Source organism: Anolis carolinensis, unplaced genomic scaffold (genome assembly GCF_035594765.1).
Source record: "Anolis carolinensis isolate JA03-04 unplaced genomic scaffold, rAnoCar3.1.pri scaffold_13, whole genome shotgun sequence".
In the NCBI taxonomy this organism is placed as follows: domain Eukaryota; kingdom Metazoa; phylum Chordata; class Lepidosauria; order Squamata; family Dactyloidae; genus Anolis; species Anolis carolinensis.
Genome location: NW_026943824.1, coordinates 11,083,423 through 11,111,209, shown reverse-complemented (window position 1 = coordinate 11,111,209; position 27,787 = coordinate 11,083,423). Strand labels below are relative to the sequence as shown.

At 42.2% G+C, this 27,787-nt stretch overlaps 1 long non-coding RNA gene across 1 annotated transcript; it reads left to right on the top strand.

The window, feature by feature from the left end:
* Nucleotides 1-11,855: 11,855 nt before the first annotated feature.
* On the top strand, nt 11,856-27,493 carry LOC134294232 (uncharacterized). Its single transcript, XR_010001198.1, has 2 exons — nt 11,856-13,830; nt 27,140-27,493. It is a non-coding gene; the product is annotated as an uncharacterized LOC134294232 (long non-coding RNA).
* Nucleotides 27,494-27,787: the final 294 nt, after the last annotated feature.

Below are 27,787 nucleotides of genomic sequence, written 5' to 3'. Positions count from 1 at the left end.
TCCAAATAAACAACCATAAATTGATCAATCAAATCTCTAAACACGTCATTTATGAACCTTTGGAAGACGGCGGGCGCATTACATAACCCGAAAGGCATCACACGAAATTCGTGACATCCGAAGCATGTATTGAACGCCGTCTTCCATTCGTCACCTTCCCGTATCCTAATCAAATTATACGCCCCCCGTAGGTCAAGTTTAGAAAAGATCTTAGCCCCTTGAACTCTTGAGAGAAGCTCCGAAATCAAAGGTAGCGGATACCTATCACGGATGGTATACTTATTAAGAACCCGATAGTCACATACTAGCCTAAGCTCCCCCGTCTTTTTAGCCACAAAAAACACAGGTGCAGCAGTTGGAGAGCTAGATGGACGAATAAACCCTTTAGCTAGATTCTCATCAAGAAATTCTCTCAAGGCTTGTCTTTCAGGTACCGTTAGAGCGTACAACCTTCCTGCTGGTAACCTATCTGCTTCCCTCTTACAGAAAACATCTTGGAATTCCCTGTATTCAGTAGGCACACCCTCCATATCTATCTGGGAAGAATTTAAAACAAAACATCCCTGCCTTTTAAAAGCTATAGTACGCTTCACCCAATCCACTTGAGGGTTCACCAAAGATAACCAATCCATTCCCAGAATTACATTGTATCTTGGTAACCGTGTGATATCCCATACAAACTCTCCAGTTACCCCTTGCACCTCCCATGTTATTCCTGAGGTTTCTTGATTAACCACTCCAGATTCCAGTAGTCTTCCATCCGCCCCTTCCACCCATATATCGCATGCTTTACGTATTGTAGGGAGCCTATGTTTTCTTGCAAACCCAATATCCACGTACGAGACCGTAGCCCCTGAGTCCAGCAATGCCAAAGTTGAAGCAAGTTTCTTTTCCCCAACAGATAGAGAAATTGGTACAAAAACATGTTTCTTTCCCTCTAGTGACTGCCTTATAAGCCCTAGTGCATTGGACTCACATCGCACTAGGGCTGGCCTTTTCCCGAAAACTGAGAAGGCTTGATATTACAGTTCCTAGCAAAGTGCCCAGCAGTCCCACAATACAGACATAATCCTAATTGCCTTCTACGATCCTTTTCCGCCGTTGACAACTTTCTAAACACTCCGAGCTCCATAGGCTCCTCCCCCTTAGCTACAGGTGCCCTAGATACAAATACAGAGGGCGCATACATAGGCCGAGATTGTTTACGCGATTCAAACCGGGCGTTCAAACGCAACACCTTAACCACCAAAGCGTCCCAGTTTTCTGCTGGCTCTAACCGCGCCAGTTCATCTTGAAGATGGTCACTTAAACCAGCTATAAACAAAAGCATAAATGCATTCTCCCCCCAGTCCAATTGATGGCAAAGAGAGTTAAACTTATTCAAGTAGTCCAAAACAGACCCTTTTCCCTGTTTTAATCGGTAAAGAGCCCAGCTAGCGTTCTCCCTACGAAGGGGATCCCCAAAAGTGTCCGACAATAATTTCTTGAAGTTGACCAAATTATCCTTGACTGGGTCATTACCCAAAATCAAATTAGTTGCCCACTGTCCCGCTGAACCGGTCAGTAAACTCAAAATAAATGCCACCTTGCTGGTGTCCGTAGGAAAAGCTTGTGGGCTAATCTGAGAAAAATAAAGTTCTATTTGAGCCAAAAAAGTAGGCAATTTGTCCCGGGATCCATCAAAACGTTCAGGAATCATTACATGTCCCTTAGCTGGCTGTGCTGCTTGTGCAGCGTAAAATGCAGCCTGCAGCTGGTCAAAACGGGCCTTGAGCTCCTCCATCGTCTTCTTGATGTTGGTACCTCACTGAGAAAAAAAAAATTTTTTATGAAGGCGTTGGGCAATCTGTCAGAGACAGAACGCCAGTGAGTAAAGCAAAACTCAGTTTATTGAGATTACAGAACTAAAAATGCCCGTAGGAGACAAAGAACAAGGCAAACACTTGACTTCAGTGTGATAGGTAACAAAAAACAACTCAGATTGAGCTTAAACAACTCAAAGGGAAAAACCGGGTTAAACAGAAGTATAATCCGGATAAAATCAAAAGTGCTTACTTCAGCCTGACAAACAATGCAAACAAAGGAGAATCAACAGGAGTCAGAATGTAAACAACAGACTGGTAGCAGATTCCTCTCTGCTACTCAGAAACAGCAGGGGACTAAACCAGGCTTGTTTATTCCTCCCTGCAGCGAAGGAAAACGTGGTCGTAATCAGGATTCAATTTAAGGTTCAACAGCCAACGATATCCAGGTCCAGGCTCAGCAGTCAGGGAAACGGCAGTCAGCAGGGTCCCAATCCGGTCCAGAGGTCAATAGCCAAACGTAGTCGTCTAGGAATCCAAAGGTCTCACCGATAAGCAGCAGAAGGGATAATCCAGAATCGAAGTCAGTCAGTCCAGCGTCAATCCAGTGTGAGTAGGTATTGCCCGTCAAAAAGACGACGGAGGTCCAAGCTATTGAGATTAAACACAAGTTGCACAGAGAAAAACCCCGCACAGTTCCTCCTGCCGTCGATGCCCAGTGTCCTTGGTAAACTTACGTATCCAGCAACGAATCACACCCGTCTTCAGGAAGTTCCCCAACAAAAGCCCAAGCATCCGTCCAGATTACCTTGCCCAACGCAATTAGACATTGATCCCAAACCCCAATTTATCCCAGTTCAAGCTCATCATCGCTGTCAGCTGCCATCCCAATTCCAGACGCCCCAAACTCATCATCCTCATCAGAGCTAAAGCACCTTTGACTACGCCCCACAGCATCCCCAGCTGTGGATCCCGCTCCATCCCTCCAGCCAGTCCATGGGTCTGATCCTGCAACCAGCCACTCACCTCCCATGCTTTCATTGCCTGTTTCCCCAACACCCAAATCCTCCCTCACACGAGTCCATTCCATGTCATCCTCCTCCGAGCTGGCCATCTCTTCCTCCAAACCCTCAGAAAAACCCTCAAATGAGTCCTCATCTGTCGGGTCTGTAAACAAATCCCGGAGCCGTTTTCGTTCACGCTCCTCGAAAGAGTCTGACTCTCGAGGAGTCTTATGTCCCCTTCTTCTATTATCGGAGCCCGAAGGCTCAACCATAACAGTCTCACTTATCCAACACTTGCTTATCCAAGTTTCTGGATTATCCAAGCCATTTTTGTAGTCAATGTTTTCAATATATCGTGATATTTTGGTGCTAAATTTGTAAATACAGTAATTACAACATAACATTACTGCGTATTGAACTGCTTTTTCTGTCAAATTTGTTGTATAACATGATGTTTTGGTGCTTAATTTGTAAAATCATAACCTAATTTGATGTTTAATAGGCTTTTCCTTAATCCCTCTTTATTATCCAAGATATTCGCTTATCCAAGCTTCTGCCGGCCCGTTTAGCTTGGATAAGTGAGACTCTACTGTAGTTACATGGTGCATCTACATTGCAGAATGAATGTAGTTTGACAACGCTATGGCTCAATTCTATGGAATCCTAGGAGTTATAATGTCATCCAACTTCAAAAATGGCTTTTCCCAATGTTTCCTTACCAATACCTTTCTCGTTTGCTTCTGCCACTTCTCCTAATCTTCTTAAGTTTTAATCTGTATTTCGTCAGCCCACTCTCCTGCCAATATACCTTTTCAATGTAAAAGGCAGACCGAGGGATATAGTCAAAGGTTGGCCCCCTGTCACTAGTTATATCAGAAACCTTCGGAGACCCTCGCCATCACAATTAAAAATAACGACACCATTAAGGATGTTCAAATGAGAGAAAACCAATTTGGGTGATCATTACGGGCCGGTGACACGCGGGAGCTTGACCTCCACTCGGCATTGGTGCGGCTTCCATCCCGAGACTTTCTAATTCGTGAGCAATAAAGTTGATTAGCCAAATGAATGCTTTCCCTTGCAATGCGGTTGGGTCTTGGGGTCATTTCCTTGGCAGCCGGGCACCTGGGGTGTCCAATGTTTGCACACCAAGGATCCTAAGAAAACAGACTTTCCATGCCGAGCGCTCCAGAGAGTTTAATATGTGGTTCTGGACCAACATCACAAAGCGATTTTATGCTAGAAATCGAAACAGGTTGACCAATAATCCACTTTTCTTCAGAATTATAATTTTGTAAGTGTAGCAAGGGACAGCTAGTCGAAATGAGCCTGTCCTCTGGTGAAGATACCCTAAAAGATAACCGTTTTTGAAAACAATGTTTTATTTCATTCGGAAAACCTTGGAAATTGGAAACATATAAATTCTGGCCACCTAATATTACCAAAATATTATTTATTTATTTATTTATTTCCAGTATTTCTACCCCACCCTTCTCCCCTGGGGGACTCAAGGCGGCTTACAAATTGGCAACACAGTGCCATCATGTCAACAATACAATACAAAAGGGATTAAAAACTAAAAACATTTAAAACATCATAAAAACCAATATACAATAATAAAACATTACCATGCACTGAGGTAATGTCCTTTCATTCACTAGACCTTGTTAATTCAGAATCTTAAAAACCAACCGTGCCAAGCTCAAAAGTTCATTCATTGAACGCTTGAGCACATAGTTCAAGCGTTCAATATTATAAGGATATATCAAGTGTAGCCATCTAAATATATCAGCTATCAACTATTTATTTATTTATTTATTTATTTACAGTATTTATATTCCGCCCTTCTCACCCCAAAGGGGACTCAGGGCGGATCACATTATATACATATAAGGCAAACATTCAATGCCCATATACACATAGAACCGAGACAGAGACAGACGCAGAGGCAATTTAACCTTCTCCTGAGGGGATGTTCGATTCTGGCCACAGGGGGAGCAGCTGCTTCATCATCTACTGTGAAGGCACTTCCTCATTCCAATGTCGAAAATTAGTTAAGTTTGCCTCCCCACTTTATGAGTGGTACCTTATTTCCTACTACTTGATAGATACAACTATCTTTCGGGTTGCTAGGTCAGCAACGAGCAGGGGCTATTTTTTTATTTTTTAATTGACAGGTGCTCACCCCGCCACGGGCTGGCCTCGAACTCATGACCTCATGGTCAGAGTGATTTATTGCAGCAGGCTGCTCACCAGCCTGCACCACAGCCCGGCCTCACTATCGTATTTACTTGAGTCTAATGCGCCATTGAATCTAATCCGCACCTCAAATTTCAAAACCCCAAAACCCAAAGAAGTATTTGCCACATTGCGCGAATCTAATTTTAGGAAGGTAGGTAAAAGTAAAGTTTTTCCCATGACATTAAATGTAATCGAGTCTAACTCTGCGGGTTGGTGCTCATCTCCATTTCTAAGCTGAAGAGCCAGCATTGTCCACAGACACCTCCAAGGTCATGTGGCCGGCATGACTGCATGGAGCGCTGCTACCTTCCCGCCAAAGCAGTACCTATTGATCTACTCACATTTGCATGTTTTCGAACTGCTAGGTTGGCAGAAGTTGGGGCTAACAGTGGGAGCTCACCCCGCTCACCGGATTCGAACCGCCAGCCTTGTGGTCAGCAAGTTCAGCAGCTCAGCGGTTTAACACATTGCACCATCAGGGGAAGGTAATTTAGTCAAAAAAGGTAAGCATTAGAATCGAGTAAATACGGTCTATATTGTTTTTCTTGTTGTGTGCCTTCAGATTTATGGCAACCCTATCACATTTGTTCAGAAGGGGGTTTGGTGTGGCCTCCCTCTGAAGCTGATTTTTACTGGGTTTTAAATAAATAATACAAATTAAAAGGCAGAAGAAGAAAAAAAAAGCCGAAAGGAGAGGAATTATGCAGAAAGACATCATTTCTGTTGATCCAACTGTGCCACTCAATGTGTCAATTAAACATAGGCGTACTGGCATCGAAGCTTTGCAAATTTTAACCCGATAACCTGGATCAGAGAGAGGTGGAGGTAAACTCAAAGAGACTGAAAGATGAGCGATTCACATCTCACATGATACCTGCTGGCTTTCTAAGAATGTACAACTACCTTGGAGGATGAATATAAGCACCGCTACTTTGCAAAATTTCATTTGGATCCCCAGGGAGTCCGGAGCTCAGCTTCAGACATGGTGTAAATGTTCTCCACTCCCCTAGAAACCATTTTGAAGCCACATGGTATGCTGGTTTGGCTCTTGAATTACTGGTCATCTACAGTATGGAATTAATACAATTTGACACCACTTTAACTGCCATGGTTCAATGCTAGAGGATCTTGGGAATTGTATCTTGGCAGAGAAAGCTAAAGACCTTTATAATGTTTCAAATCCCAGGATTTCATAGCATTGCGCTATGGCCGTTCAAGTGGTGCCAAACTGCATTAATTCTGCATTGTGGATGCACTAACAACTCTGGAGATCAGGTTTGAATACCTGCTTGTACATAGAGACCCAGTGGGTTTCTTTGGGCAAATCATAACCATTTAGTCTCAGATGGAGACAAAAACAATTCCCTTCTGGGGAAAATCTTGCCAGGAAAACCATGTGATACCTCCATCCAGGACCAGGCTGTGACGCAGCTGGTTAGTAGTCAGCTGCAATAAACCACTACTGACGGAGAGGTCATGAGTTTGAAACCAGCCCGGGTCGGATTAAGCTCCTGACCATTCATAGTCTAGTTTGCTGTTGACCTATACAGCCCAAAAGACAGTTGTATCTGTCGAGTAGGAAATTTAGATACTGCTTTATGCAGGGAGGCTAATTTAACTAATTTACAACACCATAAAACCTCCAGCAGCATGCGGAAGAATGAGGAAATACTCCATTAAAGACTCGGTGTCACAAGTGGACGGTGAAGCGGCAGCTCCCCCTGTGGCTGGAATCGAGAATACCCTTATGAAGCCAGAAAATGTTAAATTGCCTCTGTATCTGTCTATATATGTTGTATGTCTAACGGCATTGAATATTTGCCATGTATGTGTGCATTATGGAGCCCCGATGGCGAAGTATGTTAAAGAATTGAGCTGCTGAACTTGCAGACCGAAAGGTCCCAGGTTCAAATCCCGGGAGCGGAGTGAGCACCCGCTGTTGCTCCAAATTCTGCCAACCTAGCAGTTCGAAAACAATAGGTCAATAGGTACCACTCCGGCAGGAAGGTAACGGCGCTCCATGCAGTCATACCGGCCACATGACCTTGGAGGTGTCTACGGACAACGCCGGCTCTTCGGCTTAGAAATGGAGATGAGCACCAACCCCCAGAGTCAGACATGACTGGACTTAACGTCAGGAGAAAACCTTTACCTTTACCTATGTGTGCATTGTAATCCGGCCTGAGTCCCTTTCGGGGTGAGAAGGGCAGAATATAAATATTGTAAATAAATAAATAAATCTCAAGATCATCATGCATCGGAAATTATTTGGGATGCATCTACACTGTAGAATTAATGCAGTTTGGAACCACTTCATTTGCCACGGCTCATGCAACGACAGCTGCAGCTTTACAACATCTTTAGCCTTCCTTGCCAAAGAGTGGTGACACCTCACTAACTCCCAGGATTCCTTAGCATTGAGCCATGGTAGTCCAAGTGGTCTCGAACTGCAATTATTCTACAGTGTAGAGGCAGCCTTGAAGGCAGACAGCAACAACAGTTCAGATAAAGTATTATTATTATTATTATTATTATTATTATTATTATTATTATTATTATTAAAAAAGGTAAAGGTTTTCCCTGACGTTAAGTCCAGTTGTGACCGACTCTGGGGGTTGGTGCTCATCTCCATTTCTAAGCCGAAGAGCCGGCATTGTCCGTAGGCACCTCCAAGGTCATGTGGCCGGCATGACTGCATTGTTGTTGTTGTTGTTGTTGTTGTTGTTGTTGTATTGTTTTATTGTTTGTTGATTATTGTTGATTGTCACTCAAGTCAGCCAAGAATCATTGACTGCTCTTCTGCTCAGTTCTTGCAACCTTCCTTGATTATTGGTTTTCTTGGTTGAGTTCATCCATCAAGACTGCACTCTTCCTCTTTTCTAATTCTTGAGATTATTGTCCTTTCTAGTAAGTGATGTCTTCTCATGGTATATCCAAAGCACAACAAGTTTCAGTTTAGCCGTCTTGGTTTCTTGCCAAGTTTCAGGCTGATTTATTCCAAGATTTGCAACTATATACTAAAATCAGAACTACAATGATTTGCATGATGTTGAATGCTGTCTTAATGCCTTCCCTTCGACATTACGATAGATTGACCCTCTTTTCTCATCAATGTTTTCTTGGAATACTCTTGATCTGCCTCCCCGATGACCCAAGACTTCAGCTTCCTTGCCGAAGATAATGTTCAAACATTGACGGCTCAATTAACAATCAAGAGGAGCACCGCTAACCATGCAACCTACAATGCAATCAATAATTTATTTTCAAAGAAATTAAATGAAAGGTGCTAATGAAGCCAAGCGTCAAAACCATTGGGATGCTTAATTTGGAAATGTGAGTTCAAAACAAGAGGAGGTGTCAAGTCGGATGTGAGCATCTCAGCCAGGAAAGCAATTCTGCAGGGGCTTGGCGCATACGTGAGCCAGGGATGGAGCATAAATATTTGCTCAAAGTGGGTTTTTTTCTGTCGCCAATGTTTTGGCCTCATGGCAAAAGATCAACAGGGTTTTGTGCAGACCTTTTCTTTTGTTGTGATTAATATTTATTTTGGGAATGGGACGGAAAAGCTTAAAAAGGCAAAAGGATCTGGACAGAATTGTAAGAAGGAATGTAAAAGAATCTGTAGGGATACTTTTTGTGGATTTTGTGTTGATACATGAAACTATTATTTTTGATGGGACTAATGCTGGAGATAGGACCCCTGATGATGCAGCAGGCTAAACGGCTGAGCTACTACTACAACAACAACAACAACAGCTGAGCTGCTGAACTTGCTGACTGAAAGGTTGGCGGTTCAAATCCAGGGAGCGGGGTGAGCTTCCACTGTTAGCCCCAGCTTCTGCCAACCTTCCACATCTACCGAGATTAGGAGTACAGGATCCACACGAAAGTGGAAAATATACACATTTTAAATCTTGTATTTTTCAAAATCTGAGATAGCACTGTGGTGCTGCACTCCAGACCTGGAAACCCCTATGACCACTGCACCACACAAGAGTCCAGGAATGTAAGCAAACAGTTTATTGTAAAAAAAAAACATATAAAAAGCATATAAAAATAGGAATAGGAAAGGAAGATATATAATCCAAAAAGTTTTAGCAAAAGGTGAGAACCAAACAATAATCCAAACATCTCATAAAGTTTCAGAGGTGGCAAAGTCCAGGAACAGCCAGGAATCACAGATATAACATAAGTTCACAATCAGAAACTAGTAAAACTTGATCAGGAGTACATGAACAGGAAAACTTCCAGGATATATTAAATCCAAAATCAAAGCTAGACTTGAACCAGGAACAAGAGAACTCAGGCTTAGCTTCTCACTCTAACACAGCATTGCCTGAACTGACCTTAAGGTAAACAACTTGTTTTATAGACATCCATGAAATCATTCTGTTTCCCAATGCAATCTATTTTTGGCTCTGATTTGTAAACGAAGACTTTTGTTGATCTCCGTAGCTACAGCTGGTGTTCTCACTGAGAGTCCTCCTGAGTCCCCACAGGTAGATGGTGGCGGGGTATAAATAAAGGTTTATTATTATTATTATTATTATTATTATTATTATTATTATTATATTCCCACGGGTACCCTACTTATCACTCAGCTCTTCACTTGATTCCTTATCTGCTCTTGCTACTTCTGACTCCCCTGAATGCCCTTGAGGCTCTGCACCTTCTGAGCCGATTTTCTCACAGAGAGAACCATCATTTCCCAGACTTGAGGGTCCATCACTTTGTGCCACAGGAAAGCTCACAATCCTTTCTGAATCATCCACAGAAAAGCTCACAATCCTATCTAAATCATTGGTTAAACCATCAACCTCTGGTGGATGATCTTCAACATGTGGTAGGAATCTCTAGATCTTCTAGCACAACATTTTAATCCAACTCACAAATAGATCTGTGCTTACTTTCTTGGTAATATTTGATTCCTCTGCAATTGGCTAGAAGCAATACAGTGCAGATTATATTGCTTCTGGCCAAACACACTTTCACAGGTAGATGTGTTGGATGTCATGAAATATGTGACTGTTTTACCTCAATGACAATTAAAATATGGCAGAGGGAAGCTTGCTAATGAGACCCCTTCCTGAAAGAAAACTTCAGAGCGTTACAATCCTATCTTTGGACCCGTCCTTTGATAGACACTAATCAACTGTGATCAATCATCTGAAATTACATCGACATTGTATTTCATCTCCATCCAAAACCCTTTTCTCCCACAGAGCCCCGCTAATCTCCTCCTCATTGTGAAACTCAAAGGGGAACTTCTGTCATGTAGAATATCACAGCCTTTTGGTTTGTCTCCGTAATTAAAGAGACGTTACATCATTTGAAGGAAGTTGCCGGAGCTGCCAGGATTGCCACATGGATCCTCCTGCCCCTTAAGAATCGACGAAATCTTGCTGGAGAGAATTAAAAATGCACCTTCACCGGAGAACAATAGGAAGATTTCGGATTTCCCTCGTTGCTCTTTGGAATAATTTTGATCTTTCATCTCTCTTTCTCTCTCTCTCTCTCTCCTAAGCCATCTCTATAAAAAAATTAGCATGCTCATATATCTCGCTTTCCCTTTTCAAAGTTTCTATGGTTTTCCATCTATTTGGTTGACTTTATGCAATTTGAGGCTCATTTACTGCCAGGACTCAATGCAAAGGGAATTATGGGAATTTTAGTTTTACTAGTCTTAACTTATTGTTTAATAGACATCCATGAAATCGTTCTGTTTCCCGGAGCCCCTGGTGGCGCAGTGCTGGCAGGACTGATGACTTGACAGTTGGGTTGCTGACATGAAGGTTGCCGGATGGAATCCAACCCAGGGAAAGTGCGGATGAGCTCTCTCTATCATCTCCAGCTCCACGCTTTGGCTCTGCTAAAGAGTGCTGGTGCCTCACCAAATGACAGATCCCAGGTTTCCATTGAGCCACGATAATTTAAATGGTGCCAAACTACATTACTTCTACAGTATAGATGCATGCCCTAGTTAGGTCCGAGATATACAACCATGGGATCATAGATTCTGCTCAGCCAAACTACTGGTGAACATAGGAAATGGCCTTCGTTCAAACCCTTGGTTGCTGAAGTCCAACATTGTCATCTCTGGCTTGCAGCAATCTCTCTCTAGGATTTTAGGCAGGATTCTTTCCTAGGACTTTATCACATGAAGTGGGTAAACCAGCATTGCATCTGGACTGTCACCTTTGAGGATGGTCCTTATTGCACTGTGCCCTGTGCATCCTGCTGTCAGTCTGCCTTCTCCATGTGATTCTTCCATCTCTAGCTATTAATAGGTAAAACTTGCCAATAGGTCTGTGTGCCAGGTTTGGTCCAGATCCATCAGTGTTCGGGTTCACAGTACTCTCTGGATGTAGGTGAACTACAACTCCCCCAAATCAAGGTGAATTTCCTCCAAAGACCTCCTATATTTTTTGCTGGTCATGGGGGCTCTGTGTGCCAAATAAGTTCCAGGTCCATCGTTGGTGGAGTTCAGAGTGCTCATTGATTGCGGGTGAACTATACATCTAAATACCGGTACATACACCTCCAAAATGTCTAGGCCAATTCCCCACAAAACCCAACAGTATTCAAATTTGGGCATATCAGGTATGCATGCCAGGGTTGGTCCAGATCCATCATTGTTTGGATTGCAGGGTTGTTGTTTGGATTCATAGTGCGCTCTGGATGTAGGTGAACTACAATTTCTATAAATCTTTCCAAAGACCTCCAGTACTTTTTGTTGGTCATGGGGGTTCTGTGGGCCTAGTTAGTTCCAGATCCATTGTTGGTGGAGTTCAGAGTGCTCCTAGACTGCAGGTAAACTATACATCCCAGTACCTACAACTCCTATAAATAATGGTGAATTCTCCCCAAACCTCTCTAGTATATTCAGTCGTCGATCAATTTCTGTATTTGCTGTGTGTCACAGAAAAGGATAGGAAAGGGTTAGGCAGTAGACGGGGGTCATGCAAATTTCACATCAATGGAAAGAGTAAGAAACACTGGGATGTAGAGGAAACAGATAAAATCTAGGAGGAAATTGCTCCTGTATGAAAACCTTCACTTGGGTGGTGGGCAGTATGGTATTTGTGGAGGACATTGGCAGGGCTCTTGGACATTGTAATGAAGTATGAATTTTTGGATTACACATGTTATGTTTAATTGTGTTTGTGTTTTAAAAGGGTAAGTATTGCAGTTATTGCATCTCAGCACTCAGAGGCTGGTTGCCATGGAGAAGTGGGCGGAGCCAACTGCCGTTTTGTTGAAGAAGTGCAGAGTTTAAAAAGGGGATTCAGTCTGTGCCCTGATGAGGCACAGGGAAGATTGATCCTAGGTTGAGGGGATCACGGAGACTCAATTGTTCATTTTGAGTTGGTTTAAAATAAATTTGGTGACTTATTTAATGTAGTCTGTGTCCTGGTAAGGAACAGAGAATCTGTGATTGTATATCACAGGGGCGACTGCGGTTTAAAAGTAGCAGAGGAAGAAATTCTAACTACTTTAAGTAAAAAAAAAAGTGACACTTTAGTTTGACTCACCTCATTCTAGTATTGTAACTGTTAATTAAAGTGCCTCTAAGTGAGAAACAAAATTGTAACCACTAAGCTCTGTGCCTGAATAAAATTGTTATTGTTCCTCCAACATCTAAGCCTCTGTCGTATATATTATAAACCAAGTTGCGTTACCATCTAAAGTAAAGAAGAAGAAGAAAGAAAAAATATTAAAAGGTCTCCTCTCGGTGTCTTTGGTGGCTGCATCATTGCAAATTGGTGGCAGCGGTAGGATAAAAAGATTCCCCCTGCCTGAAAGGACCTTAGTCTTTCTTAGTCCTTTACAAATTGGTGGCAGTCGTTATTAGTTCTTTACAGACATGTTCACAGTGCTCGCTATAACCTGCAATGTCATTGGAAGGAGGGCCAGTGGTGTCTCCTGAGTAGTGGGAACTATAGCTGTTTGTGGAAGTGGGAGCTTGTCTACATAAGTGGACACACCAGACACATACATACATACATATTTTCATTTTTATTATGTGTATAGACTAGTATATGTAACTGCTGTTGCCCAGGTGTGAGAGAGGCCACTGCCCCAATTATCCCCCCTCTCTCCCCCCTCTCTCTTTCTCTTTCTCTATCTCCCTTTCACTTCTCTTCCCTTCCCTCCATTTTCTTTCTCCACCCTCCTTTAATTCCTTCACCTTTCCTTTCTTTCCCTCCCTTCCTCTCATACACATGTCATCTTTCTTTCCCAGTGACATCACAGAGGGCCACTTCATCTAGCAACAGATTCATACATATATACATACTTTGACATGTGTGTGTATATATATATGATTTTGAAATTTGCCCCCAAAGCAGCAGCATTTCCATACCTCAAGGTGAAAAACTGGAAAAACTCAAGACCATGACAATGGCAATGAAAAGTGAATGGAGGAGATGCTTTCGTGGCACAATTAACCCACTTTTGAACTGAAAGGGGTTTCCCATGAACAATTTCACTGTGTCTCTGTTGAAAGTCTCTTACCATCTTTTATAATTCCATCCGGTTTGTTTTTTGTTTTTGTTTTTTGTATGTTGAGCAAATGAAGAGTAAGGGGATTCCAACTCCGATCCGAGTTAGAAAACATTCACACAATTCTGCCTTTCCAACTTGTCAACACAAGATGGCATCTATTTTACACTTAAGAAGGGGAGAAAACCTCTTTCCAACTTCATGGCCAAATGCAGCAGCATGCCAGTAAATCGGTGAATTGGAGTATTTCTCTTTCAAATATGGTAATTTACTATGGAGTGGTAAGTACTATCTATCTATCATCTCTCTATCTCTATCTATCTATCTATCTATCTATCTATATCTATCTATCATCTCTCCATCTCTATCTATCTATCTATCTATCCTCTCTCTCTCTCTCTCTCTCTCTCTCTCTCTATCTCTCTATCTATCTATCTATCTATCTATCTATCATCTATCTATCTATCTCTCTTGTATATCTTATCCTTCTCCCAATAGAGATCCAATCTGAGTTGAAACTGAATGTTATTAAACTGGAAAAAGTACCAGTTTTCATCTGGGGAAAAAATAGGCTTAGCCTCAGATGAAGACAATGACTAAACTTGACCTGGAGAGGTCCTGGTAAAGAAATCTTATAATAGCCGACACACACTAATATATTTTTTTTACTTTTTGTATTTACAGTAGAGTCTCACTTATCCAAGCCTCGCTTATCCAAGGTTCTGGATTATCCAAGGCATTTTTGTAGTCAATGTTTTCAATATATCGTGATATTTTGGTGCTAAATTCGTAAATACAGTAATTACAACATGATTTAACTGCGTATTGAACTGCTTTTTCTGTCAAATTTGTTGTATAACATGATGTTTTGGTGCTTAATTTGTAAAATCATAACTTAATTTGATGTTTAATAGGCTTTTCCTTAATCCCTCTTTATTATCCAATATATTCGCTTATCCAAGGTTCTGCCAGCCCGTTTAGCTTGGATAAGTGAGACTCTACTGTAATAGCCGACACACACTAATATATATACTAGCTGTGCCCGGCCACGCGTTGCTGTGGCGAAGTCTGGTGTTATGGGAAATAAAGTATTGAGGAATTGGTGGTAGTGAAGGTAAAGGGTAAAGGTTTTCCCCTGACATTAAGTCCAGTCATGTCTGACTCTGGGGGTTGGTGCTCATCTCCATTTCTAAGCCGAAGAGCCAGCGTTGTTCGTAGACTCCTCCAAGGTCATGTGGGATGACTGCATGGAGCGGCGTTACCTTCCTGCCGGAGCAGTACCTATTGATGCACTCACATTTGCATGTTTTCGAACTTCTGGGTTGGCAGAAGCTGGGGCTAACAGTGGGGGCTCTCTCCGCTCCCCCAATTCAAACTTTCAGTCCAGAAGTTCAGCAGCTCAGCGCTTTAACACGCTGCGCCATCAGGGGATATTATTTCCTAAAGGTTGTGAATATACAATATTTCTGATTGGGTTTTTTTTTTGTCTGTTGGAGGCAAGTATGAATGCTGCAATTAGGAAAAATGATTAGGATGTAATGGCCTTGCAGCTTTAAAGCCTGACTGTTTCCTCCCCGAGTAATTTTTTTGTTGGGAGGTGTTAGTTGGCCCTGATTGTTTCCTGTGTGGAATTCCCCTGTTTTCAGAGTGTTGTTCTTTATTTAGTGTTCTGATTTTAGAGATTGTATTGTTCTGTTTTATTATACCACATTAATTTTGATATATTCTGATTTTAGTGTTTTTGAATACTTGGAACCAGATTGTATTCATTTTTACGGTTGACCGCAACACAATAATAATAATAATAATAATAATAATAATAATAATAATAATAATAATAATAGTAATGCTTTCTGGAAGAATCTTTTCTTGGGAGGTGTTAGCTGGCCCTAATTGTTTCCTTTGTGGAATTTTGAATTTTTCTGCTTTCAGACTGTTGGTCTTTATTTACTGTCCTGGTTTTAGAGATTATTTTGTTCTGCATTATTCTATCCCAGTAATTATTTCATATTAAAGTAGAATCTCACTTATCCAACATTCGCTTATACAGTGTTCTGGATTATCCAACGCAGTCTGCCTTTCATAAGCAATGTTTTTGTAGTCAGTGTTTTAAATTCATTGTGATATTTTAGTGGTAAATTTGTAAATACAGTACAGTAGAGTCTCGCTTATCCAACGTAAACGGGTCGGCAGAATGTTGGATAAGCGAATATGTTGGATAATAAGGAGGGATTTGAACCTGGGACCTTTCGGTCTGCAAGTTCAGCAGCTCAGTGCTTTTAACACACTTCGCCACCGGGGCTCCTATATATTTTTTACTTTTTGTATTTATTTTGTTTTACATTGTTAGTAGGTTGTGTAGCTGTTTGACCGCATTGATTTTCTATGGGGAGAAAAGTGGGATATAAATAGACTCAATATGACCATCTGCCAGGAGGGATTGAATGGTGTCTTTCCATCTAGTGGAGGAGAGCGGACTGGATGGGCTTTGGGTTCCCTTCCAGTTCTGTCATTCTGTGATATATCAACCATGCATTTGTCTAAGATGCTATGCGGCTGAATGAGCTTTGATGACGCCCTCCTGCACTGTATGGATAGGGTTGCAATCCTTTAATTCTAACAAGGTGCAAGAAGAGTCTTTTTTTTCTCTTCCCCTCCTTTCTAATGAATGCAAAACAAACTACTGTATCAGCACCTTCCGTTCTGGCACTAATTGAATGGAAGGGATTTATCAGAAGGCACAATTGAATTAGTGATAAGGAAGAAAAAAACATGTCCTCCCCCCCTTGAAATTGTCAAATGTTTATTGTTTAATAAAGATATTCACTGCAGGCAGCCACGCTGTTCCACTCGGGTTGCGCACTGTTCTTGGGAGCTGTGATTTCTCTCTCAACAATTGCTTGTTTCTGTATCCCACCCAAGGGCATAAAAACATACAGCGAGGGAGGGAAAAGCTTCATGCACAACTAGATATTCTGGGTAAAGTGCATCCCTGTCATTCCTTGCTTCCACTTGGACAATTGGATTTGGTGCTTCGACCACTAAATTAGCAAACTAAGCCTGCCTTTAACTTCTAATGGTCAGTTGAATCCATCACCTCCTGTTTCAATGTGCTCTTGAGTCATGTCTGACTTATGGCAATCCTTATGGCATCATCATTATTATTATTATTATTATTATTATTATTATTATTATTATTATTGGAGCCCCCGGTGGTGCAGTGAGTTAAACTGCTGAGCTGCTGAACTTGCTGACTGAAAGGTCAGCGATTCGAATCCAGTGAGCTCCCACTGTAAGCCCCAGCTTCTTCCAACCTAATAACAATAATTAATAATAATAATACTATGTGGACCAAATGATTAATGGAAATTATGCCTCAAGTACCACCTCCCAGCAGTAAAGAACTGGTGGGATCACAAACCTGCAAAAGTATTGGAAAATGAGCACACAAAGCTACTGTGGGACTTCCGAATCCAGACTGACAAAGTTCTGGAACACAACACACCAGACATCACAGTGGTGGAAAAGAAAAAGGTTTGGATCATTGATGTCGCCATCCCAGGTGACAGTCGCATTGACGAAAAACAACAGGAAAAACTCAGCCGCTATCAGGACCTCAAGATTGAATTTCAAAGTCTCTGGCAGAAACCAGTGCAGGTGGTCCCGGTGATGATGGGCACACTGGGTGCTATGCCTAAAGCTCTTGGAAACAATAGGCATTGCCAAAATCACGATCTGCCAACTGCAAAAGGCCACCCTACTGGGATCTGCGCGCATCATCTGAAAATACATCACACAGTCCTAGACACTTGGGAAGTGTTCGACTTGTGATTTTGTGATATGAAATCCAGCATATCTATCTTGTTTGCTGTGTCATAATAAAATAATAATAATAATAATAATAATAATAATAATAATAATAATAATAATACTTTATTTTTATACCCCGCCTCTATCTCCCCGAAGGGACTCGGAGTCAAGCCCGGATAAAACAGCAAACAAAATAAAATAACATCAGAAAATACAGACAGAAAGTAAATTAACACACTAAACATTTTATATAAATATACAGTAGAGTCTCACTTATCCAAGCTAAATGGGCCAGCAGAAGCTTGGATAAGCGAATATCTTGGATAATAAGGAGGGATTAAGGAAAAGCCTATTAAACATCAAATTAGGTTATGATTTTACAAATTATGCACCAAAACATCATGCTTTACAACAAATTTGACAGAAAAAGCAGTTCAATATGCAGTAATGTTATGTTGTAATTACTGTATTTACAAATTTAGCACCAAAATATCACGATATATTGAAAAGACTACAAAAATGGCTTGGATAATCCAGAAACTTGGATGAGCGAGCCTTAGATAAGTGAGACTTATATATGACAATCATAGTAAAAATGTGGATTTGGCACCCAAGTAGATAAAATAAAATGAACTGGGTAAAGTGCAGTGAGTGAATATTGTAAACGAGGTAGATGATTAACTGCTATTTCGAACCTTGCAGTTCGAAAACATGCAAATGCAAGTAGATCAATAGGTACCGCTCCAGCGGGAAAGTAATGATGCTCCATACAGTCATGCCAGTGGCCACATGACCTTGGAGGTGTCTACGGACAACGCCGGCTCTTCGGCTTAGAAATAGAGATGAGCATCAACCCCAGAGTCGGACATGACTAGACTTAATGTCAGGGAAACCTTTACCTTTACTTTGTTGTTGTTGTTGTTGTTGTTGTTATTCAATGTGTTGTCAAAGGCTTTCATGCCTGGAATCACCGGTTTGCTATGAGTTTTCCGGGATGTATGGCCATGTCCCAGAAACATTCTCTCCTGACGTTTTGCCCACATCTGTGGCAGACATCCTCAGAGATTGCGAAGTCTGTTGGAAACTAGGCAAGTAGGATTTGTATAACTGTGGAATGTCCAGGGTGGGAGAACTAACTCTTGTCTGTTTGAGGCAAGTGTGAATGTTACAATTGGCCACCTTGATGAGAACTGGAAAGGCTTGCAGCCTCAAAACCTGACTGCTTCCTGTCTGGGGGGTCCTTTGTTGGGAGGTGTTAGCTGGCTCTGATTGTTGTTTGTCTGAAATTCCCCTGTTTTCTAAATGTTCTTTATTTACTGGCCAGACTTTTCAATGCTAATCAAGCTGGCCAATTGCAACATCCACACTTGCCTCAAACAGACAAGAGTTCTTTCTCTCACCCTGGACCTTCCACAGATATATAAATCCCACTTGCCTATTTTCTAACACACCTCACAACATCTGATGATGCCTGCCATAGATGTGGGTGAAACATCAGGAGAGAATGCTTCTGGAACATGGCCATACAGCCCGGAAAACTCACAGCAACCTATTATTATTTTACAATCATAGGGTTGGAAGATACCTCCAGGGCCATTCAGTCCATAAAGGAAGAGACAATCCAACCCTTTCTTGACAGCCTTAAAGGTCCACAGAGAAGGAGATAGATAGATACTATAGATAGATAGTATCTATCTATAGTATCTGTATTTAACACACTGTACACAGTGTGTTAAAGCGCTGATCTGCTGAACTTGAGGACCGAAAGGTGCCAGGTTCAAATCCCAGGAGCGGAATGAGCGCCTGCTGTTAGCTCCAGCTCCTGCCAACCTAGCAGTTCAAAAACATGCAAAATATGAGTAGATCTCTGGCGGGAAGGTAACGGCACTCCATGCAGTCATGGCGGCCACATGACCTGGAGGTGTCTATGGACAATACCGGCTCTTCAGATTAGAAATGGAGATGAGCATCAACACCCAGAGTCGATCGCGACTGGACTTAATGTTAGGGGAAAACCTTTACTTTTACCTTTATAGATAGATAGGGAGAGAATCATAGATTGCTTCTATGAAAAACCAGGGAACCCATGGTTTTTCTTCTCTGGACACGTTCCAGCTTGTCAGTATCCCAAACTGTTACAATGATGATGATGATGATGATGAATGTATTACCCGCCTCTCCCTGTGGCTCGAGGTGGGATACAACATAATTAAAACCAGAAATAAAACACAATCACAAGACATATACCAAGACACAGTTAAAATATAAGTTTTTTAAACAGGGAACTGCACCAAGATTTTCAGAGTGGACAAAATCCATTGGGATGTTCTGATCTCCAGATGAGTTCAAGTGGAGCAGAGCAAGTCGCTTTACACTACAAAAGGAAATCATTCTGTAACTTTATAACTTCTGTAATGTACGCCAACAAAGGCAAGGAGGGCAGGTGCCACCCTGCCAAGTGAAGGAAGGCGCGTCTTTCCCATTAACACCGCTATGCGCCAAACTAACGGGAGTTCAGTGCTCTTTGGAGAGGAGATTAAAAGCTATTCCCATATGTTGCCTTTGCCAAAGGGAGTCTCCTTGAATCGCGCTGCGGCAGAACATAGTGGCATATACATTTTTTTTCCCCCAACAGAATCTGCCTATAAAAAGCCGGCGTATAATTACTTCTCAGAATGCCTCTTAAGTAATATTAAAGTCTGGAAGTGGTTCACCAGAGAGTGATGGCTATTAAAGAAGTTATTGACAAACTTATTAGTTTTGTTTGGGAAAGGAATTTAGTAAAACAAGAGTAACCGAGAATTTGCTCGACTCAATATTTCTTTCCAATCCCCTGAGTTGTACACTATTTTAAACAACAATGATTTGTTGCGGGAGGAGATATAGTTAACAGCCAGTAACAGCAGCTCTATCTTGGGCAGAGTGCTTTGAAAGGCTGAAGTTCAGCAGGAGAAGTTTCTCCAGCAGATATGAGCCCGAGTTTTGCAGATATGAGTCTGAGTCCTAATGTGAGGATGGAGAAGGAGATGCTATATCTTACCAATACAACTGAATAAGGCCAGAGTTGTAGTACATAGGCTGAGAGTAGTGTGCATGCCTTCAAGTTGCTTGTCAATATATTGTGACCCTTAGAAAGACCAAAAAGTCAATTCATGTAGAACATTAGTCTTGTAGGTATACAAGCACATGGAAGGTGGGTTTTATGAAAAATGTTTTGTGTGTGTGGCTATATTTAACTATAGGGATAGTTTGTAAAACTTTGGCACAACGTACAAAAATGCTGTAGACAGTCATTTTTGGTGTCAACCCTTCTAATAGTGTCACCCAGTATGGTAAGGAGCCCCAGCTGGTGCAGTGGGTTAAACCCTTGAGCCGGCAGGACTGATAACTTGAAGGTTGTTTTTTTAAAAAAGAAATTATTAAAGATTTTCTTATTATTTATACAGTGAAAGAGTGGGGACATTATTTATAGGAAAGTTTAGAAAATAGATAGTAAAAAAAAAGAAGAAGAAAGGAAAAAAGAAAGAAAGAAAAAAAGTGCAGAGCTTCCATTCATCTCTTAATTCCTGTTCATTTTTCTTTGGATCCTCTTGTTTTTGTTTCTGCCCCTTTTGTTTGCAAAATTTTTAGTTTTATAGACTCTCTTAAGGATTGTACTTCATCTTCATATATTCTTCAAATACAGTAGAGTCTCACTTATCCAACGTTCTGGATTATCCAATGCATTTTTGTAGTCAGTGTTTTCAATACATAGTGATATTTTGGTGCTAAATTCGTAAATACAGTAATTACTACCTAGCATTACTGTGTATTGAACTACTTTCTCTGTCAAATTTGTTGTATAACATGATTTGGTGCTTAATTTGTAAAATCATAACCTAATTTGATGTTTAATAGGTTTTTCCTTAATCTCTCCTTATAATCCAACATATTCGCTTATCCAATGTTCTGCCAGCCCGTTTACGTGAGACTCTACTGTACTGACCAATCTGTCTTTTTTACCCCCTTGCCAGTGTTCTTTTTCAGTAAAAACGTTAATTGGTCCATGTCCTTTATCTCCCATACTTTATTTAGCCAGTCTTCTCTCTCAGGGATATATTCTTGCTTCCACATCTTACTATCTTTTCTTTATGAATGTTATTAAAAGTGTCTTTATCCAGGATACCCAAAAGATAAATCTCCGGTTTAATTGAATAATTCATTCTTAATATTTTTTTGGCTTTCACTGTGTACCATATTCCATAATTCTTTCGCTTTTGCACATGTCCACCAACAATGGTAAAATGTTCCTTCTTTAGTTTTACATTTCCAACATTTATCATTGGATTGTTTGTACATTATACTTAGCTTTTTTGGGGGTCAGATACCATCTCTGAATCATTTTTAAATAATTTTCTTTTAAGTCGGTAGCGTATGTAAATCTCATTCTTCTTGTCCAGACCTCCTCCCATTCTGATAGAAGGATCGATCTGCCTATGTTGCTGTCCTGAAGGTTGCCAATTTGAATCCAACCCAGGGAGAGTGCAGTTGAGCTCCCTCTGTCAGCTCCAGCTCCATGCGGGGACATGAGAGAAGCCTTCCACAAGGATGGTAAAAACATCAAAAACCTCCGGGCATCCCCTGGACAACATCCATGCAGACAGCCGATTTTCTCACACTAGTAGTGACTTGAAGTTTCTCAAGTCACTCCTGGCATGAAAAACCCCGCTGATGTGGTCCACATCCCTTCACACCTTCCTGGTAACACCATTGGACTTATGTAACAGATACTTCTATGCAATAGAGTTACATCAGGTTGTAGGTGAATATGGATTTTGAAAAACTGCTCAATTCTGTTTTCTGAATATGTCAGTCTGCTTAAGAGATGTTCAGTCCCATACCAAATTCCAGCCATGGATAGTTTTGTATCGTATTTTTTGCACACAGTCCATCCTCCGCGTTTGTGATTTTGACTTCTGTGGACTTGATTATTGAAGGATTTGATTGGAAATATTCTCTCTATGGTCAACTTCCTTCAATCATGCCAGTCAACCTAGAGATTTCAAGAGAGAATACCTCACTAGGAATCTCTAGGTCTTCCAATGCAATGTAATCAGGGCCGGCCCAAGGAAATTTTCAAGTGTAGGCGAACAGAATTTTGTAATCACCCCCCCCCCCCAAAAAAACACCAATCGGGCATCGAATTGTTGCCAGTTGTGAGGCCACCCTGAGTCCTATTCAGGGTGAGAAGGGCAGGACACAAATATGGGAAATAAATAAATAAAATCAGGACAGTAAAAAAAGAACAACATTCTGAAAACGGGAATTCCAGACATGAAACAATCAGGGCCTGCTAAGACCTCCCAACAAAGGTGCAGGAAGCAGCCAGGATTTGAAGCTGCAAGGCCATTCAAACCTAATTTTTTTTCTTCGTGTCAGGAGCAACCGGAGTTGCTTCTGGAGTGAGAAAATTGGCCGTCTGCAAGGACGTTGCCCAGGGGACACTCGGATGTTTTGATGTTTTACCATCCTTGTGGGAGGATTCTCTCATGTCCCCGCATGGAGCTGGAGCTGATAAAGGGAGCTCATCCGTGCTCTCCCGGGTGGGATTCGAACCTGGCAGCCTTCAGGTCAGCAACCCAACCTTCAAGTCACAAGGCTTTTATCCCCTAGGCCACCGGAGGCTCCTATTCAAACCTAATCAAGGTGGCCAACTGCAACATCCACACTTGCCTCAGACAGACAAAAGTTCTTTGAGTTCTTTCTCCCAACCTTTACATTCCATAGATATACAAGCCCCACTTACCTAGTTTCCAACAGACCTCTTGCCTAGTTTCCAATGGATCGTGATGGAAGCAGCAGCGGGAGGAAGAGTGAAGCCGCCGGAACAAAACGGTGCTGGCGCTGGCGCTGGCGGCCGGGGTGGTGCGGGAATGGCGGGCCTTCCATCTCCATGGCAATGGAGTGGAGCGGCCTACCCAGGCGGGACGCGTGCACCCACCTAGGTAGGCCGCTCTGTGCTGTTGCCATGGAGACAGAAGGCCCGCCATTCCCGCACCACCCCGGCCGCAGCACCAGCACCGTTTTCACCAGAACAAAACAGTGCTGGCGCTGGCGGCCAGGGTGGTGCGGGAATGGTGGGTCTACGCGACCGGGCCCAGGCTGAAGTCGGGTACAGGCCAGGCCAAAGGCCCGAAGGAGGAGGGAGCAGGGGCACCATCAGCCATTTTGGGCCATTTGTGCGCATGTGCAGAGCTCCAATCCCATCAAGGAGGTAAAATTTGCAATGGTGGCCAGCGGCACACACCAGCACCATACCAACACAGGGGCACCTCGACAGCGCCCCCCTTTGACGTGCGCTCACGGCGGGCGCTTCACTCGTCCCCTTGTTGAACCGGCCCTGAATGTAATCAACTTCCAAAAGTTGACCATCAATACACACTAGAAGACTTAGGCCCCTTTGTGCTGGTACGGCTGTACCAGAAGCTCCGACTTTATTATCTTGCTGCTAATGTTTGCAGTCATAGGACAGGCCACCTGTCAATCATCATTAAGTTTGGTTCCGCCCCTTGTTCAGGGCTCTGGGAGGGAAGGAATCATTTTTAAGTCAGTCTCACTTAAGGAAGCTAAGCTATAGGACGTAGACCAGCTCATCCCATAGAAAAGCTTCATATCTCAAGAATATCCGGGGATATAGAACATCCGAGGAATCAGAAACTGAAATTCCAGGGGAAAAGTCCCAAAAGCTCTGGCTGAGAGCTCACAGCCTCTCAGCCTCACAGCTCCTGAGGGAAACAGCCCTAAAGTTTCCAAAGAAACCTCTTAGAGAGAACAGCATCACAGATCCATGGAATCCAGCTGAAACATCTGCAAGCCTTGGTTGGTAGGTCTACTTGATGCCCAGACGCATTTGAAATCGGTAGTAGGTCCCACATCAGCTAGGCCCATTTGATAGACAGCCTGGGAGAGGTTATAAGGGGATTTTCTTCTTACAGGGAAAGTACAGTTACCCAAAGCCAATTGCCCGTCCCCTGGGGACAAGATTGAAAAGCCAACAGTTTATTAAGGAAACCTTGAAGTGTTATTGACTCCTTGAAGATTTATTATTTGTTCATCAATAAAGACTTTGTTATTTCATTAAAGACTCAAAAAGCGATCCTTTTCAGGGAAATTCTCAAAAACCTCTCTTTAGGCGCCCTGGCTTCCCACTGGGCATAAAGTATACGTCCTATACAAAAGACAATAGTTACAGGCCCAGCGTGTGACAGAACACCCTTCTACACTGCCATATAATCTAAATTAATGAAGACGTTTGCAAGTGTTTAGGAGTTCTGTTTCTTTACAACATGAAACTAAACCCAATGACAGTGCTATTCTTCTTACCACTCCTGCAGACTTTGGAAAACCAAACTTCTTTTCTCTGCCTTGCTTTGCTGCCCATTATGATACAGACTTACCTAATGGTTGAGTTTCTATTTTCCTCCCTGATGCTGGAGTCAGAACACAGGCCGGAATCGGATGTCAAACTTCTATATTAGACACACTTAGCTAAGAAATAATTCCCGTTTTGCGCAGCATGATGGACTCACTTAGGGGCCTTTCCTTTCTCCGGTCCCAAAGGGCACCCCTCCATTGAAATATAGGAGATGGGAAATCGATAAGTAGACAGCTTGAAAAATATGATTGCACTCCAGGGACCGGTGGAGAGGTATCGCAGTGGTGGAAAGATCCCAGCACCGGTATGTCTCCATCTTTCCTCATTACAATGAAACCAAGAAAAAGAGGACTTCTAGGAGTACCTAACGAGGATTGATTGGCCACGAAGGCAGCGAGAAATGCCTCACCTTCCCTTGAACTGCTTATGGCTGGGGAAGTTAACCCTTCCATTCCATTTTAACAAGAAATAAAGAATCTCCACTCTGTTGAGATTCAACCAGGCTCAAAGCAAGTCTGATAGTTTGAGCAGTTTGGGTGGTCCTGGTGCACCTTGCTTTGTGTTTCATGCTGAAATTCGAAAGAGCTGGCGGAGAGACTGAACTGGCTTCCCAACATAGGAACAATGGACTGGGAAATTCCTTCAGACTAAAGTCCAGAGTGGATTCTGTACCTCATCGACATGGGATCCACCAGCCCAGGAGAATGAAGATATTGCCTTCATTAACAATTCTGGAGAGTTCCCTACAGTCCCTAAATTTCTAGCATGCAGGGAGTGAGGAGTCAAAGTAGTATCTTCAATCATTGTTGTGTGCATTGGACCCCTCTTCCTTTTAACTTCCTTATTGTTTGCTCTTAAGACTGCTTTTCACATTTAGATCTCAGATTGCCTGTATCATGCTTCTACTTACACCCTGTGAATGACCTGGAACTGGTTTGTTCTCTCCACTATTTGTGGACTGGAAGTGCCTTATCAACTATAGACAGGGCAGATGGAGTCCATGAGTAAGGAATAGTGGTGTGAGGAACAACACTACCGAAGTTCTGGCATTAAAATAAGTAGAGCAGTGGTTCCCAACCTTTTGTTGACCAGGGCACACTTGATCAGGGGCCCCTTTGACCAGGGCCCACTTGACCATGGACCACTATGACCATGGACCACTTTGACCATGGAACACTTTGATCATGGGCCACTTTGACCAAGGACCATTTTGACCAGGGATCACTTGACCATGGACCACTTTTACCATGGACAACATTGACTAGCGACTACTCTCCAACATTAGTACCAAAAGGGTTATGAATCAGTTTTTGGTCAACTTTAGATTTGGTTTGGTTATTTGGGTTGCTGATTCAGAAAATTGCATTGGATAGGCCGCATCAGCTCTAGTTTCTGACACAGAACATATGCCATCCAGTTGTCGCCATCTGCTTGCACACAGAAAACAATATTTAATAATCTAGAGCTGATGTGGCCTATCCAATGCAATGTTCTGGATCAGTACCCCAAGTAAACCCAGAAACAGGCCTAAAAACGAAGACCACATGGAATGGCTATGCTCAAGGGGAGGAGGAAGAGGAGAAGCAGCAGTCAGGAGGCTTGTTGTCATGCCTTTTGTGGGTAGTCAGCCTCTCCCCTCCCAACATCCCTATTGCCTCAGCACTATAAGAGGGTTTCACCAGACTAGCCACTCTTGTTGCAACGGTATAGTAACAGTCTCAAGTGCTTGGGTAGCCTTCTCCTCTCTACTCCATGGCCATTTAACAGCTGTAGTAGCCTTTCTGGAGGCTAGTTAGTTGCTGCAGGGATGTTTTGGGCAGAACACAAAGTGCTAGCGAACAGTCCATTTAAGACAAATCATACAAAACCCAGATTTACATACAAATATGTCATGAACAGGATCCCCAGTCACTATTTCACTTTGCAGTCCAGCCAACCATTCTGTCGTTTCATATTTTTCTGTCCTAACAATGTACTGGATTCTCCATATTTTCCTTCCTTCGCGGCTTGGTGACATCACCACAGTCTTGGTTCCTTAAAGCCCTATCCTTTGCATCTCTCCTGAAGTTGAAGATAATGTTTCCCGTTGTCTTTTGTCTGGAAAAATAGCTGCACCCAGCCCTCCAAAAATCCCTTCCAGTCACTTCTGTTTTGCAAAAGATTAAAGCCAGGAACCTTTCTTCTACAAATTGCAATTCAAATTAGCGTTTTTGTTCCCCTTTTGCAAACGTTATGTAGTCACGTCGCTTGCTAATGGCTCCTGTTAAATTATTGTTCATAAAGCATATTTTTTTCTCTTTTTAGCAGCAGGTTAGGGTCATCCTCTGTAGTTAGGAATTAAACACCTTTCAATTTTCTTCATCTAGGTTTTAAGGAAACACATCAATTAACAGATATCGCCGAAGGCAGACTCCTTGCTCAACATCTGTTCTTTCGTTGCTGAGAATCCAGCAAAAATACATTATGGAGAGGAAATACATCATGCACTAAAAGTCATGCTCAGAGAACTGAGACCAAAATAAATTCCACGATGGAAAGGGTTTGTAGATGTAACCACACCACTGTCGTGTTTAGAGCTGAACTGATATGACAGCTGTTTTTGGGTGTCGGCGCCGGTGTTGTCAACAGTACTGCAAATGTCATCTCCTCCTTTTGACATGCTCGCTTCTTGTGAGAATGCTCAGCAATTCATTTTTCAGTAACAAACCGTGCCAGATGCATTTCAACTTGCTCTTGCCTTCATTTGCCCTTAGAAAGGGGGTTTGTGGTATGGAAAAATTGGGTTTCCCCAATTGGGTAGGATCATACATATCACTAATTCAGGAAGAAGTCTTGTGTGTTGACCTATTCCTTGCAGTATCAGACCTGACTATGGTATCTCGTGTCTTAGGACTTTATTGCACAAGGCTGGCAAACTGGCACTGAAGGTCCCTATTATATTATCTCACCTAGCAGTTCAAAAACATGCAAATGTGAGTAGATCAATAGGTACCGCTACAGCGGGAAGGTAAAGG